General features: G+C 39.4%; 1 pseudogene across 1 annotated transcript; it reads left to right on the forward strand.

Moving 5' to 3' along the window:
* Positions 1-8,337: 8,337 nt before the first annotated feature.
* LOC101015990 lies at positions 8,338-11,065 on the forward strand (annotated as a pseudogene). The gene has a single exon (XR_162173.4). The product of XR_162173.4 is annotated as a stress-70 protein, mitochondrial pseudogene (transcript).
* The last annotated feature ends 5,854 nt before the right edge of the window (positions 11,066-16,919 follow it).

The following is a 16,919-nucleotide window of genomic DNA, read 5'->3' on the forward strand; positions in this document are numbered from 1 at the left end:
ACTAAGGATCAACTGCTTCAGAGAAAATCCCAGAGACAATACCAGAGCATTATTTTAAGAAATTCTGCATCATTAACACTCTTAATGGCACAGGGGATGGCAGTGTGAGGAAAATCATGAACATCAGTAACTGAGCCAACAGGGTTTCCAGAGAATTGGAGTCTGGATGTGAACAAATTTTAGGAATGCCTTAGCCACTTTTCTTTATTTTCCTTTTCCTTTTGATGTGCACACAGACTGAAGTATCAATTCTAAAAATATTTTTATAATTAAGTCTTAAAATAATCCTTCAAAATGTATAAAATAAAAATCCTAACAATCACCGTGTGTGTGTGCACACGTGTGTGTGAGAGAGATACAAAATAAGGTACACTTTTTCAATTGACAAGGTCTCAGATTTCACAAAATGTGTAAGATTTCCCAACATTTAAGAAATATATTTCAGTCTTACTTGATTTCTCTGTGTGTGACTGTATTTTTTCAAGCATAGTCTCCGAAATGTTGAAATCTTTTAAAGAGACATCAGATATCAGCCTCAACGTCGGAAGATGTTTAACCCTTTGTTTAGATTTAAAAAAAAAAAAAAACTATTTCATTTAGGCCTGAATAGACTTACCAAAAAATGTGGCTTCATCATATTTCTCATTATATAATATTCATAGAACAACCATCATGCACTCCAAGAGGCTGTATAGAATGTAAAGAATATCCCTCTTTCTAAAAAGCTTACCTTCCAAGATTATGTCCACAGGATGGGTAGATCTACTTTCTGTTGAAAATTTGCCTCATCAAATGACCAATAATAATGCAAATAGCATAAATATATACCAATTAGTAATATTTACATATACTACGTTGGTATATGTAAGTATTCAGTGTCTCTGTTCAAATGCTATAGGTTAATTCCTTTTAGGAGATTTAAAGCTATAGTTTTCAACTCCAGAATTGGAAATAAGACAGAAAGTTTGACAGGAAAGAAAAGTCTACAAGGGAAAGTGAAATTATATGTCTCAATTTCGGTGGAATGAAGATAAAAATTAATATATTGATGTTGACAACCTTGACCCATGAATCCACTCCATATACTAAAAAAAAAAAATTATCTTTGCTCACTCGGCTTTATCTGTACATTTCCCACCCCATAGGAGTTTCCTTTTTACCAGCCTAGTTCCAGGCTTTTATGAGGCCTATGAGGCCAGGTAAGACAATTACAAGACACAGGATCAAGGAAGTGAGAGGAAAAGGGAGGATAAGAGAGTTTAGAAAAGGAGAAAAAAGGGAATTTATTAAATTAGCTGAATTGTAAATATTGAAATCAATGAAAAAATCCAAACATAATTTAGAGTGTATAATTTTAAAAAGTCAAAATGTGGATCTCGGTTTGTGTCTGGCCTTCTCTTTTTCAGTAGTATTGTTTCCATAATAGCCCTTTTCACAGAAATAAGAAGGAGAATAAAACTTAGAGAAAAAGAGGAGACCAAAAGGGACAAGGTAGCAGCTACTTGCGGAAACCTGAAAAATGTATGTGACAAAGGTAAGTTTGAGTTACAAAGAAAAAGCAACAGCAACTTCCCCCTCTGGTCTTTCAGTTGTTATCTAACATCCATCACGCTTATCAAGGAGAAACCCCTTTTAAAAGGTAAGTAGAAAAAAAAAGGACAACTGAGTTAGGCAAACATGTCTTGGCCGGTGGAGCATAGGATTGGAGATTAGGTGGAAGGGCAATAGTCTACCTTTACAGTAAACCGGGCAATTTTCCTCTTCCAAACGGAGTTTCCTTATTAGAAAGTGTTTCAAAAATAACTGTAAATGTGACTTTCTAAATGATAACATAATGCAAAATGGAGACTGAGGGGAAATAGCCTAGATTTTACTAAAGAATTGTATTTATTTATTTAGGAGAGAAACATGGAGAGTTGTTTCTGCAGAGATGTGCGGGGGAGCATATTATGTGCAAAAGCATCAAAAATTCTTCTAGTTTCAAGTTGTTGCAAATATGCCTGCTCGGCTGCAAACTAAATATGTATTTATATGTGATAATAATTTAGGCAATTTAATGTTGATTTTGAGAATCAGAAAGACACTGAGCAATCCCAGGTTTCATATCAAAAGTGGAATGATTACCAATTAAAATTTACCATCCTAATTCCAATCTGAAAGACAGACATAAGCTAAGAAGAAGAAAGAGATTCATGATGCACATATTAAAAATACAAAAATGAGGCCAGGCGAAGTAGCTCACGCTTGTAATCCCAGCACTTTGTGAGGCCGGGGTGGGCAGATCACCTGAGGTCAGGACTTCCAGATCAGCCTCACCAACATGGAGAAACCCTCTCTCTACTGAAAATACAAAAATTAGCCTTGCGTGGTAGCACTTGCCTGTAATCCCAGCTACTCGGGAGGCTGAGGGAGGAAAATCCCTTGAACCTGGGAGGCAGAGGTTGCGGTCAGCTGAGATCGTGCCATCACACTCCAGCCTGGGCAACAAAAGTGAAACTCCGTCTCCAAATACACACACACACACACACACACACACACACACACGTATATATACATATACATACACATATATATATGTATGTGTATGTGTATGTATGTAAATGAATGGTTACAGATTAATTTTCAACTTTCACTAAAACACTTGGGAGTCCTAACAAATGACTTGGAGTTGTGTCCAATTACCAAGTTATATACTGTTGCTGAAATTCAGCTCTCTTCCCCAGAGGCATTAATTGAGATTGTAGGAGATGCACAGCAAAATTGGAGATTCGGCTTTTTACATTTTTAAGAGGATTAACATAGAATTTGGTTGTTTTTAATAAGCTTTTATGTGTATTATGTGTCTGCGTGTATATATTGGGTACACACATGTATGTATCTCTATGTATATTTTTATATGTAGATAAGTTGTGCCTATCCCCTTTGGACTCTAACAACTAAAATGTAATAAATCAATCCTTTGTGCACTAACGAAGTTAAGGCTTGACCACTCCACACACTCTGGTTTTAGCACTTATTGGAGTGCAATCATAAATAGCCTTAATTTTATTAAAATGCAGTTGTTATTTTCCTTTTGCTCTGGCTTCTGATGATAAAACACAAAAAATCAACGTACTGTTTCATATCACCCACTTTCAAAACTATATTTCAGATATGGTAATAGAAAAGCTTCTTTCTACACTGGCATCTACTCCGGTTTTCAAAAGCAAATACATAAAGGACATGTTTCAAGAATGAAAAGATGATATAAGCTAAAATAAATAAGTTCTTTCTAAGACATAAGTAATAATTGCGCTGTAAGTTATATAAGCCTCAGTGACAGTACTCTGGCAAAGACATCCATTTATCAGTCGAAGCAAGTAATTCCATGTTCTGTGAATGGCAGAATGAGAGCAAGTTCGACTGATTTATGAAGTGATTTTTTTTTTCCATTCTACTGAATGATTGAGACAAAGGACCTACAGCAATGGTGGTTCATCTTTTCTGTTCAAGTGCCAATTTTTTTTATGACTTTTGTTTTGTTTCTCGTGGAGACATTGTTGCCTCATTCACCTACCTATGTTGAATAAGAAATGTTTAACTCTAGGTTATTCAGGATGAATGGCCCCAAGAAGGTAATTGAGTAGTTCCTATCTTTCTTACATCCTGCTTTGAGTGTCATATAGGGGAAAAGTTTCTGGCCTGGGAGCTAGTGGGGAACAAATTGTATTCATCTCTGTATATTCTTTTAAGTCCAGCATGATCCCTAGGATATAGGAAGCACTGAGAAGAAATTGTAAAATCAAGATGAAATGGCCTCTAAACCTGCTGGATAGGCAGCAAACTGTGATGGGGGACAGCAAAGAACCACAATCTCATAATCCTGACTTGGGCACTTACAGGTCAGGTAGACTATGGGCAGACCTTGTAACCTCTGTGAGACTCAGTTTGTTCACCTGTCAAATGGTAATAACCAGTTTCTACCTTATAGGGCTAAAATGGGGATTAAATAACAAAGTGCATGTAAATTGCCAGTTACCAAAACAAGGAGGACGGGTCAGGCTATCACTAGGTTTAGGTAAGGGGCCATCTCCAAGGAAGAGAATGGTCTAGAAAAATGAGACTCTGTCTTTCCCTTCTTCTAACTTTTTTTTTTTTTTTTTTGAGACAGAGTCTTGCTGTGCTACCCAGGCTGGAGTGCAGTGGTGCGATCTTGGCTCACTGCAACCTCTGCCTCCCGGACTCAAGCGATTCTCCTGCCTCAGCCCCCTGGGCACATGCCACTATGCCCAGCTAATTTTTGTATTTTTAATAGAGATGTGGTTGTACCATTTTGGCCAGGCTGGTCTTGAACTCCTGACTTCAAGTCATCCGCCTGTCTCGGCCTCCCACAGTGCTGGGACTACAGACGTGTGCCACAATGCCATGCCCCTTCTTCTAACTTTTATATAGGCAAGTGGATTCTAAGTGTTGCTTTAAAAGGCATATAAACGCAAAACACACGAATGGGCACACACACGTGCAACAATCCCAAAGGCAGCCTGAAGTCAGAAGGAAATAAAAGGTGGGTAGAGACAAAGCCCATCTGTCAATTTGTCTTGGCCATAAACACGGGCCTTGGAATGGCCTCCATATTTTTGCTATGCTTTTTTGTTGTTGTTTCCCCTCACTCTGCAGCCCCACATAACTGGGAGAACCACTTCATCCCCTCCCCACCAGCTGCTACCCAACTCACTGCTTAACCAATCATCATTACAGTCATGTAAGGACTCCCCAGAAAGACAAGGCTCGGGATATCAGTCTTAATTCTGTTCTTCTCAGAGTGTGGTACCAGTGCCCCTGGGTGGATCAGTACATGGAGAGTACAAAAAGCCTCAGACAAAAATAGATACTCAGCATGGAGTATCTATTTTATTTGAGGATTTGGACTACAGAGGAATATCTTTATACTAAGACAAATACAGCCATATTGTATGTAATATTGTCATGAATGTAATATTGTCATGAGTTTTTCAGACAAAACAATGGATGTTAAAGAAAACTCAAGCAAACTGAGAGAGGGCAGAACCCAAGGCTAGGTTCTAAATGCCCTCATTTCTCAACTCATGGGTATATATACTTCCTTCCCTGGTCATTCAGAGTAATTTTCAGACAAAGACTGAGAAGCGGTGCCTAGCACATTTTCTTAGATAGACTTTTAACTGTTTCATAAGAAAGTGGGTGTTCTTAGGAAAAAGCTGTGCCCCTGAAGGTAGAATCCCATTGCACTAAACTGTACAAGAACGTCTAAGTCATCACTTTGCCATCTAGCTCTATTTTCAATTGCAGATTGATAACATATATTAGTAAACATTAATTTTAAAGCAGCTAGAAAATGTATCTGGTAAAAAGTATCACATGTAACCACAAATATCTAGTTGGTAAAAATTGCTGGATGCAAATCTTCTCTTTTGGCCCAATTTTATGCCTTGGTACAATGTTATTTTTTATTTTTATTTTTTTAGATAGAGTTTCACTCTTGTCACCCAGGCTGGAGTACAATGGTGCATTCTTAGCTCACTGCAACCTCCACCTCTTAGGTTCAAGCAATTCTCCAGCCTCAGCCTCCCAAGTAGCTGGAATTACAGGCACCTACCACCACACCTGGCTAATTTTTTTGTATTTTTAGTAGAGACGGGGTTTCACCATGTTGGCCAGGCTGTTCTGGAACTCTTGACCTCAGGTGATGTGCCTGCCTCGGCCTCCCAAAGTGCTGGGATTACAGGCGTGAGCCACCAAGCCCAGCCAATGTTACATATTCTTAATAAAATAAGTTAACAAGCATTCATGCAGCAAACTATTGAGAAGCTACTAGGTGCAAATAATTTTGGTTCATACAAAGTGAAATAAAATGTGGGGTTTTCTTTCAAGATATCCACAATCTAAGCACTGTGAAATAGAAATAGAATGTAAATCACATACATAATTTTAAATGTCTTGGTAGCCATGTTAATAAAAGTAAAAAGAAGTAACATTAATTTTAATAATTCAGCATTAATTTCTTTTTTTTTATTATACTTTAAGTTCTAGGGTACATGTGGATAACATGCAGGTTTGTTACATATGCATACCTGTGCCATGTTGGCGTGCTGCACCCATCAACTCGTCAGCACCCATCAACTCATCATTTACATCAGGTATAACTCCCAATGCAATCCCTCCCCCCTTCCCCCTCCCCGTGATAGGCCCCGGTGTGTGATGTTCCCCTTCCCGAGTCCAAGTGATCTCATTGTTCAGTTCCCACCTATGAGTGAGAACATCAGCATTAATTTCAATAATATATTTATTTAACCCAGTATGTCCAAAATGTCATCATTTCAACATATAATCAACAAAAAAGTATTATTAAGACATTTTACATTCTTTTATTATACTGAGACTTCAAAATTTATTTTTCACTTGCAACACATCTCAATTTAGACTAGCTGTGTTGCAAATGATCAAAAGCCACATGTGACTAGTGGTTACTATATCGGACAGCACAGAAATGAATCACTAATAAATACTGATTAAGAACATAATTTAAAAATTGCAGCTTCAATACTAGTTCCTGACGATACAATGGTATATAAGATGTTATCCTTGTCCTCACAGTGCACACATTCTGGCAACAATGATAAAGAATAAGTAAAAGATAATTATAATACAAATGGTGAGTGTTACCATACAGGAAACAAGCACAGGAGTGGCATAGAGACTGCTGTGTGGGAATGGGGTTGAGACCTGTTAAGGCATGGGGTAAAGGGTTCCATATTAGTCCGTTCTTGCACTGCTAAAAAGGCATACCTGAGACTGGGTAATTTATGAAGAAAAGAGGTTTAACTGACTCACAGTTCTGCAGGCTGTACAGGAGGCACCGTGGGGGAGGCCTCAGTAAACTTACAATTATGGCAGAAGGCAAAGGGGAAGCAAGCACATCTTCACATGGTGACAGGAGAGAGAGAGCAACGGGGAAAGTGCCATACACTCAAATAATCAGATCTCGTGAGAACTCACTCACTATCACTATAATAGCAAGGGGGAAATCTGTCCCCATGATCCAATCACCTCCCACCAGGTCTCTTTCCCAATATTGAGAATTACAATTCTACATGAGATTTTGGTGGGGACACAGAGCCAAACCATAACCATATCAGGCTTTATTTTAAATGGAGTGGCTAGGGGAAGGTGTCTCTGAAAAGTTAGCATTTAAAGCAGAGAACTTGCATTAGTTTTCTATTGCTGTTGTAAGAAATAACTAGAAACCTCATGACTTAAAACCACACAAATTGATTACCTTACAGTTCTAGAAGCCAGAAGTCTGAAATGGGTCTTGTGGGGCAGAAGTCAAGATGCTGGCAGGGCTGTGTTTCTTTGGAGGCTCTACAAGAGAATCCGTTCCTTTCCTTTTCAGTGTCGACAGGCTGCCTGCTGTCCTCAGCTCATCACCACCTTTGTCCTCAAAGCTGTCAAGCTCCTCAACCCAGCTTCTATTTTCACATCTCCTTTGCTGACTGGCTCTCCTGCCTCCCTCTTTTGCTCGTAATGACTATTATGATTAAACTGAGCACAGCCGAACAATCCAGGTGTATATTTTCATCTCAATATCCTTGACTTAATGACATCTACAAAGCTCCTTTTGCCATGTAAGGTAACGTATTCACAGGCTCCTGGAGATTAGGACATAAACATCTTTGGGAGGCCACCATCTGCCTATCACAGACCTGAAGGATACAAAGGAGTGGAAAAGAGTGTCTCTATCTAGACTTTAGAGTAAGAAAGAATTTGGCAAATTCAAGGAACTGAAGGAAGATCCATGTTACAGGAGTACAGAATGCAAGGGGGAGAATGGTGCAAGACAAGGCTGGGAGCAAGGTAGGGACCAGAATACACCGGGCCTTTTAGACCATGTTAAATAATTTGAGTTCATTCTATAACAATTGGGAGCTAGTGGGGGCTTTTAATCTAAGCAGTAGTATCAAGTATCAAGTAATCTAAGCAAATTTAAGCAGTAGAGGTTATTATCAAATAATCTAGCTCATGTAATAATTGAATTAGTTTGGCTGCTGGAGGAGAATGAGTCAAAGTGGAACATGAATGGAAGTGAGAAGACCAATGAGGACTGACTGATGCCAAACTATGCAAGACAATGGCAGTAGATGTGGACAGAAGTAGCCCAGTTGATTATAGTGCTAGTCATAATGGTTACTGTTTATCAAAACTGGAACTGCATGCTTAATATTATGCACTTGATTGCATGCAACTTTTTAAATATTATAAAATTATGACCACACCGCGCAGCTCCCAGCCGCCCGAGCGCCTGTTTGCTGCCTGGTACTCCTCCATCTAGCTGCCATGATAAGCTCCAGCTGAGCTGCAACAGCCAGTCTAGCGGGTACCACAGCCTCCCGGGGTCCTACGGCCACCCTCCACCAGGATGGCTGGAATGGCCTTAGTCATGAGGCTTCTAGAGTTATTTCAAGGCGGGATTATGCATCGGAAGCAATCAAGGGAGCAGTTGTTGGTACTGATTTCAGTACTACCAACTCCTACGAGGCAGTTATGGAAGGTACACAAGCAAAGGTGCTGGAGAATGCTGAAGGTGCCAGAACCATCCCTTCAGTTGTGGCCTTTACAGCAGATGGTGAGCGACTTGTTGGCATGCCTGCCAAGCGACAGCCCAAACAATACATCCTATGCTACCAAGCGTCTCATTAGCCGGCGATATGATGATCCTGAAGTACAGAAAGACGTTAAAAATATTCCCTTTAAAATTGTTCGTGCCTCCAATGGTGATGTCTGGGTTGAGGCTCATGGGAAAATGTCAGATCGGAGCATTTGTGTCGATGAAGATCAAAGAGACGGCAGAAAATTACTTGGGGCACACAGCAAACAATGCTGTCATCATAGTCCTAGCTTATTTCAATGACTTGCAGAGACAGACAACTAAAGATGCTGGCCAGATACCTGGACTGAATGTGCTTTGGGTGATTAATGAGTCCACAGTTGCTGCTCTTGCCTATGGTCTAGACAAATCAGAAGACAAAGTCATTGCTGTATATGATTTGGGTGGTGGAACTTTTGATATTTCTATCCTGGAAATTCAGAAAGCAGTATTCGAGGTGAAATCCACACATGGGGACACTTTCTTAGGTGGGGAAGACTTTGACGAGGTCTTGCTATGGCACATTGTGAAGGAGTTCAAGAGAGAGATGGTGGTCGATTTGACCAGAGACAATGTGGCATTTCAGAGGGTACGGGAAGCTGCTGAAAAGGCTAAATGTGAACTCTCCTCATCTGTGCAGACTGACATCAATTTGCCCTATCTTACAATGGATTCTTCTGGACCCAAGCATTTGAATATGAAGTTGACCCGTGCTCAATTTGAAGGGATTGTCACTGATCTAATCAGGAGGACTATCACTCCATGCCAAAAAGCTATGCAAGATGCAGAAGTCAGCAAGAGTGACATAGGAGAAGTGATTCTTGTGGGTGGCATGACTAGGATGCCCAAGGTTCAGCAGACTGTGCAGGATTTTTTTTGGCAGAGCCCCAAGTAAAGCTGTCAATCCTGATGAGGCTGTGGCCATTGGAGTTGCCATTCAGGGAGGTGTGTTGGCTGTCGATATTACAGATGTGCTGCTCCTTGATGTCACTCCCCTGTCTCTGGGTATTGAAACTCTGTGAGGTGTCTTTACCAAACTTATTATAGGAATACCACTATTCCAACCAAGAAGAGCCAGGTATTCTCTGCTGCCGCTGGTGATCAGACACAAGTGGAAACTAAAGTGTGTCAGGGTGAGAGAGAGATGGCTGGAGACAACAAATTCCTTGGACAGTTTACTTTGATTGGAATTCCACCAGCCCCTCGTGGAGTTCCTCAGATTGAAGTTACATTTGACATTGATGCCAGTGGGACCATATATGTTTCTGCTAAAGATAAAGGCACAGGACGTGAGCAGCAGATTGTAAGCCAGTCTTCTGGTGGGTTAAGCAAAGATGACATTGAAAATATGGTTAAAAATGCACAGAAATATGCTAAGGAAGACCAGTAAAAGAAGGAACGAGTTGAAGCAGTTAATGTGGCTGAAGAAATCATATACGCCACAGAAACCAAGACGGAAAAATTCAAGGACCAATTACCTGCTGATAGTGCAACAAGCTGAAAGAAGAGATTTCCAAAATGAGGGAGCTCCTAGCTAGAAAAGACAGCGAAACAGGAGAAAACATTAGACAGGCAGCATCCTCTCTTCAGCAGGCATCATTGAAGCTCTTTGAAATGGCATACAAAAAGATGGCATCTGAGCGAGAAGGCTGTGGAAGTTCTGGCACTGGGGAACAAAAGGAAGATGAAAAGGAGGAAAAACAGTAATAATAGCAGAAATTTTGAAGCCAGAAGGACAACATATGAAGCTTAGGAGTGAAGACACTTCCTGAGCAGAAATGGGCAAACTTCAGTCTTTTTACTGTGTTTTTGCAGTATTCTACATATAATTTCCTTAATTTGTAAATTTAGTGACCATTAGCTAGTGATCATTTAATGGATGGTGATTCTAACAGTATAAAGTTCACAATATTCTATGTCCCTAACCTGTCATTTTTCAGCTGCATGTAAAAGGAGGTAGGATGAATTGATAATTATAAATATTTAACTATTTAATGCTGAAGTGACCATATTTTCAAGAGGTGAAATCATCTTGCACACAACAATGAAGGTAGTCAGCCATAGATTTGAAATGAGACCACATATGGGGATGAGATCCTTCTAGTCAGCCTAGTACTGCTGTACTGGCCTGTGTGTACATGGGGTCCTTCAACTGAGGCCTTACAAAGCAAGCCGTCTGTGCCATGCTTGTAGATGGGGCAGAGGAATCTAGAACAATGGAAAGCTTAGCTATTTATGTTAGGTACAGCTATTAAAACAATGTAGGAATGAGGCTAGACCCTTAACTTCCTTCAGGCATACTTTTCTAGCTATCTTCTGCCCTATGTCTGGCACCTGCATCCTTGATGATTGTTCTCTTACCCATTCTGGATTTTTTTTAGATAAATATGAAAAGCAAAAAAATAAAAGTAAAATTATGAAGTTAGTTTTTTCTCTTTTATAAAAAGAAGAAACAACTTCTGGCATCAGGAGTTTGAAGAGGAACCTGTCTTTACAGCCTTATTTCCAATGGGTATTAGTTTTCACACTGCTGATAAAGACATACCTGAGACCCACAAGAAAAAGAGGTTTAATGGACTTATAGTTCCACATGGCTGGGGAGGCCTCACAATTATGGTAGAAGGCAAGGAGGAGCAAGTCATGTCTTACATGGATGGCAGCAGGCAAAGAGAGAGCTTGTGCAGGGAAATTCCCTTTTAAAAACCATTAGCTCTCATGAGACTTACTCACTCCATGAGAACAGCATGGGAAAGACCTGAACCCATGATTCAATTACCTCCCACCGGGTTCCTCCCACAACACATGGGAATTCAAGATGAGATCTGGGTGGGGACACAGCCAAACCATATCACCATGGCACATTGTACATAATACTGTCATGGTGTTCATCTCATTCCATCAACCTACTTGTCCTGCCCTTCCCTCAGAGCTCAATATTGTACCAGTTGTCACCCAATTTCATCTTGGGATGAAAACTCTATTGGGCTCACCTTCATTCACTCATTCATTTACATATTAATTCTACAAACAACTATTGAATGTCTGCAACATGGATTATACTGTAGGCATCGAGGACCGAATGGTCAGCAAAAACAGACAAAATCCCTATGCTAATGCAGTGTAGAGTCTAGTGGGAAAGATTGGCTTTGATCAAATGATCATTCTTACCTGTAAAATTATATCAGTTATAAGAATTATGAAGATTTTTGTGCTATGAGAATATGTAGTAAAGTATTAGCAGGTCGTGGAACATTCCCCTGAAAAAGTAAGGTTGGTTGTAAGATCTGAAGGACAAATAGGACCTAACAAGATAAAAGCAAAGAAAGAAAACCCTACAGTCAAAGGGAATAATATATACAAAGGCCGTAAAGGAGGAAAAAAAAAAAAAAAAAAAAAAGACAACTTGCTCCATGAACTGAAGGCCACTATGGCTGGAACACAGAAAACTCTGTGAAGAAATAATCCCCTTATTCATCAGACCACTATCTTGACCCAAAATGAATATGATCCTGTTCATATAGTAAAATCCATACTGATAATATTGGCCATTATTAATGGGGCATTTACTATGTACTAGTCCATATTTAAACTATTTTATATGTATTAAGTCATTAAATCCTCACCACAATCCTATTAAGGAAATGCTGCTATTATTCTCCCACTTTATAAATAAGAAAACTGAGACACAGGGATAGGTAGCATGCCCACGTTGTAGAGCCCAGATTTGAAACAAGTATCCTGAACCTTATGTTCCTCCTTCCTCACACTCACATGTCACATGTTGAAGGCAGCCTGTCCCCACCTGGCCCCCTGTGTTAGGAAGTTCTGGGAGTCTCTACCACAGCTTTCCCTGGGGAAAGGCTGATGACGGGGAACTGTCAGTAACAGTCATCAGTGGGTTCAGCAGTTCCTAAGTGGTGTCTAGGGAGAAGTGAGAATGATTTGTCACCATTTGTTGGAAGAAAGTAAAAAGCACAAATGAATTGGGGCAAGGTTCCAGTCACCCTAGAAAGGTACAGTGGGTGCTGACAGAGAGCTCAGGGCTAGAGGCAAATCATCAACACTTGACTCAGTTTCTGTCTTTGAGAAAGGTAGTGAGCATCTTTATTACATTGCTGAGAAGAGGATATGCCCACAAGACAGAAGAGATGTTGTAGAAAAACTGCCACACTTGGCAGGCAAGAGACCCCGCTCCTTGTGGCAGCTCTGCCATTGACCTTGGGCAGACACTTAACATCCTCAGGCTTTGGTTTTCTCATTTGTAATATGAGAGGACTGGAACAAGTGGTCCCTGCAGGCTCTCACAGCCTCTGGAGTTACTGAGACACTGGGAAGTAAAATTCAGCTCGTCTCCTATGTTTCTGAAGGAATAGACTTAAAGGCAAGAAATATTCCTAAACAGCAATAGATACCCCAGGCCATTCATGCTACAGGAACTTTTGATACCTGGATTACGTAAGTATGTAAATTCAAACAAACAAAAGAGAAATTCTGCAACCCTTTGCAAAACATGAAGATTTTTAAGATGACCTCAACTTGCACCAAAATAAAATTAGAAAGGAAATACAAACATCTATTCTTCCCAATGCTCCAGGTCCCCCCCAGATTTGCATTTGCTTCCTTCTTTCCTCCACCTTATTAATTGTACAAATAAGGGGCACACTAAACATTTAAGTATGCAAATTATAAAAATAATGAATAGTCTATGCTTCTTTTGTGTTCCATTGTAATAAAACCTATTGTTCCATCCATCAGTCTCATTAGAGTAGGTTTTGACCTATACTGAAAAAAAAACACTCAAATGTTCAGGCTCATCTGCCAAATGAGGGACCTCAGAAGGACAATCTCCACTGTTTCCTCCCCCATCGAATATTATATGATTCTCCATGGAAATGATGATAATAGATCAGCAGCACTGTGGTGTTACACAAAGGGTAGGACCTCATCGGCAGGCTAGAAGCCTAGAAATTGGAAATATTTCGGTGAATACAGAAAAATTTTCTCATGGTTAATGATATGTTATCCTAATCAGGGTAAAATTTTAAGAAAGAACTTAGAGGTCTCACAGTGTGTTTCCTTCCCAAAGTACAGGAACTAGAAAAATGCTGTTACCAAACATCTTGAGGTAGCTTTTCTGTTGTTAAAAGAAAATACATATTGCTGAAAGAAGAGAGACATCGCAGAAGTTACCTCTCAATCAGCTTTTGACAGGTTATATTGCAGGCATGAAATGAAAGCACCAAGACTTTGATTATGTTTATATTTTAATTATGTTTTTCTTTTTTGTTGTTTTGTTTTGCTTTTGTTTTTTTTAGAAATGGGATCTCGCTCTGTCGCCAGGCTGGAGTGCAGTGGCGCGATCTCAGCAGCTCACTGCAACCTCACCTCCCAGGTTCAAGAGATTCCCTTGCCTCAGCCTCCCGAGTAGCTGAGACTACAGGCACATGCCACCACGTCCAACCAGTTTTTGTATTTTTAGTAGAGATGGGGTTTCACCATGTTGGCCAGGATGGTCTTGATCTCTTGATCTCATGATCCACCTGGCTCAGCCTCCTAAAGTGCTGGGATTGCAAGCATGAGCCACTGTGCCTGGCCTATAATTATGTTTTAAATTTGGGGCCATATCTGGTCACTATTTAACAACATGTTCATCCAAAAATTAAGTCCTTTAAAAAATTCTTATTGGGTACTGGATTCCAAGATAGGATTCCATATATTTCCTATACTTTACCGTTGCCAAGATATAAGACCACGTTTTATCTGCTATTTCCACAATGAAGGCAATGAGTAATTGAATCAATAAATTAAGTGAATAAATAAATTGAACATTTGATTCATATATTTCTAGCAGAATGCAACAAGCAACCTCTTGGACCAGACAGTTCTATTGATTTTTTTCTTAGTCTTATTTATTCCATGTTATTACTTAAATCAAATAGTAAATCAAGCAGTTATAACCTTCTGTTATTGACCAAAAAAAAAAAAAAAATGCTACATAGGAAAGAATACGTTAAGAAAGAAATTAATAGAAGATTAATACATTTATCAATGTAGCAAAATATTGTCAAACTAAATAACAGAGAAGGAGACTCTCTAAAACAAAGTAATATTTACTCTGGAATGGGCATTGCAATGAGGAATATGCTTGCCATAATAAACTGTGTGCATCTGCAGGGAGGTAGAGGAAGACAAAGGTTTTTAAAGAAAAAATGAGGATTGCATAATTGTCTTGAGATAATTATCCTTGGCTGCAAGGATCAATAACAAGGGTGGCGCCAGCATGAGGTTAGACTGGCAGTTGCTGAGCAGATGTCCCCGCAGAAGCATTTTGTGTGTATGTGTGTGTGTAAGGTTGCAATGGCCTTTTTTGCAGTCTTTTGTGGTAGTTCTTGTTATCAGACACTCATGATGAGAACACTCTCTTCCTGGCCTTTCCCAATTCTATTTGTCAGGGTTTTTAACACAAGTGACTCCATTTTGATTCTGACAACTTTCACAATATTTACAGATGATCGTTTAATAATCACTCAAGAGAGAAATGTGGGTTTCTTTCTAGTTTACTGAATTCTTCCCTTTTTAGTTGCCACAGAAATCTGTGTGCTGACAGCAGCCCTGTGTGGGACATTTAGGCCCACAGACACTCATGTGATTCTAGAAAATGTCTCAAAGAAGGGACCTGGATTTTCATCCCTTTACACGCCTGCAGTTTAGTTAAACAGTGGCAGCTGAGAACAGCCACTTGTCATCCATTTGGTTCTGATTCTTCTGCTTCATCATCAATCCAAGCATTGACCTAGTTGTAGAAATTTAGCTCCAGTCAATTCTCCTAAATATCTAAAATGTGCACAACAAATCCAGTTCCTCCAATAAGAGTTAATGTTCACCTCTCCTCTGTGTGTTTTTTATACATTATATATCTGCACTTTTGCATTAAGTGGCTATAATTAATATAATTTTGTTAGAGGCTAACTAAAATAAAAAGCCTTATCAATTAAGAATGCATAATATTTCATCTTAAGAAACACCATCTTCTAAGCATTAATGTCTTTAGACTATCATAAATAAAACATCAAGGAAGATGCTTGTGCATAAATCTTTGACCACATCTCTAATTAATTTTTCTTCAGGATAAAACTTTTGAAAATAATCCCGTCAAATTGAGAGATAGTAAAAATGTCCTTATTTTAATTTGAATTTTCCTTCTTATTGGAGGTTAAAAATTGTGCATAAAGTCTTTGCCCTGTGTATTTCTTCTCTTGTGAAATATCTATTTACATCCTTTACTTATTTTTCTAAGTCTTACGTTTTTAATACCACATTCGATTGCATGTGTAATTTGTAATTTAAAATAGGCTTCAGTGAAAGGAAGTTTACAAATATATGTGTCATCACCATCATTTAATTATTTCTTTAAATCTTCTTAAAGTTATTCCTTTTAAAATATCTCTACAAATTTTTTGTTAAAATGCCATTGAGAGCACCAAACAGGCGTTCGAAATATCTTAAGACAGTGTTAGGCTGCCACCTAGCATTTCAGTGTGGAACAGTCCAAAACACCCATTGAAGGTTTTCTCATATTCAGAACATATCGAATACAGTAAACACGAAAATGTCACCTTATGTCCTGAATCCAGAAAGGCTAAAAACTAATGTCAATGAATGCAAAAACTAGGACTCCCATAGACTCAGGGACAAGGTATTCCATATATACATATCCTCTATATTTAACACTTGTCACTGTTTACCTTAATTGAAATAAGACCATTACTCTGAAAGTCAAGAAACTTGGGTCCTCATTCGAAACTTAACTGCTAACAGATGTAGTGATCTTTCACAGCACAATGAGCCTCCTCAGGACTCCGTTTTTCCATAAAATATAAGGAAGACAAAGGAAAGCTGTCTTGTTCCTCGCACTCTGCAAGGGTGCAGATTAGTGGTGCGTCTCAGAGAGGACTGTATGCTTCTGGGGCCGTAGGAGCTGTGTAAGGTCGGATATGGAATTGCTTGCAAACTTGCCCTCTTCCTGGTCACCCTCCCCTTCATCTCACCCCTTCCCCCGGAGACGGAAGTGCTTTCTCAGTTGGAAATGCTTGACCACACGCCGGTGTGACCATGCCTGTGGTCTAATTGGAGAGCTTTAGAGAGGGACAAAGAGGTGAGGATAAAGGACCTGCCTTCCCAATCAGCCTGTCTACAATGACAGTAACGATAGTCCGAGTCCTATTATCATACAGTGTCCAGTGCCTGTACAACATGG

The sequence above is a fragment of the Papio anubis genome, chromosome 10 (assembly GCF_008728515.1).
Source record: "Papio anubis isolate 15944 chromosome 10, Panubis1.0, whole genome shotgun sequence".
In the NCBI taxonomy this organism is placed as follows: domain Eukaryota; kingdom Metazoa; phylum Chordata; class Mammalia; order Primates; family Cercopithecidae; genus Papio; species Papio anubis.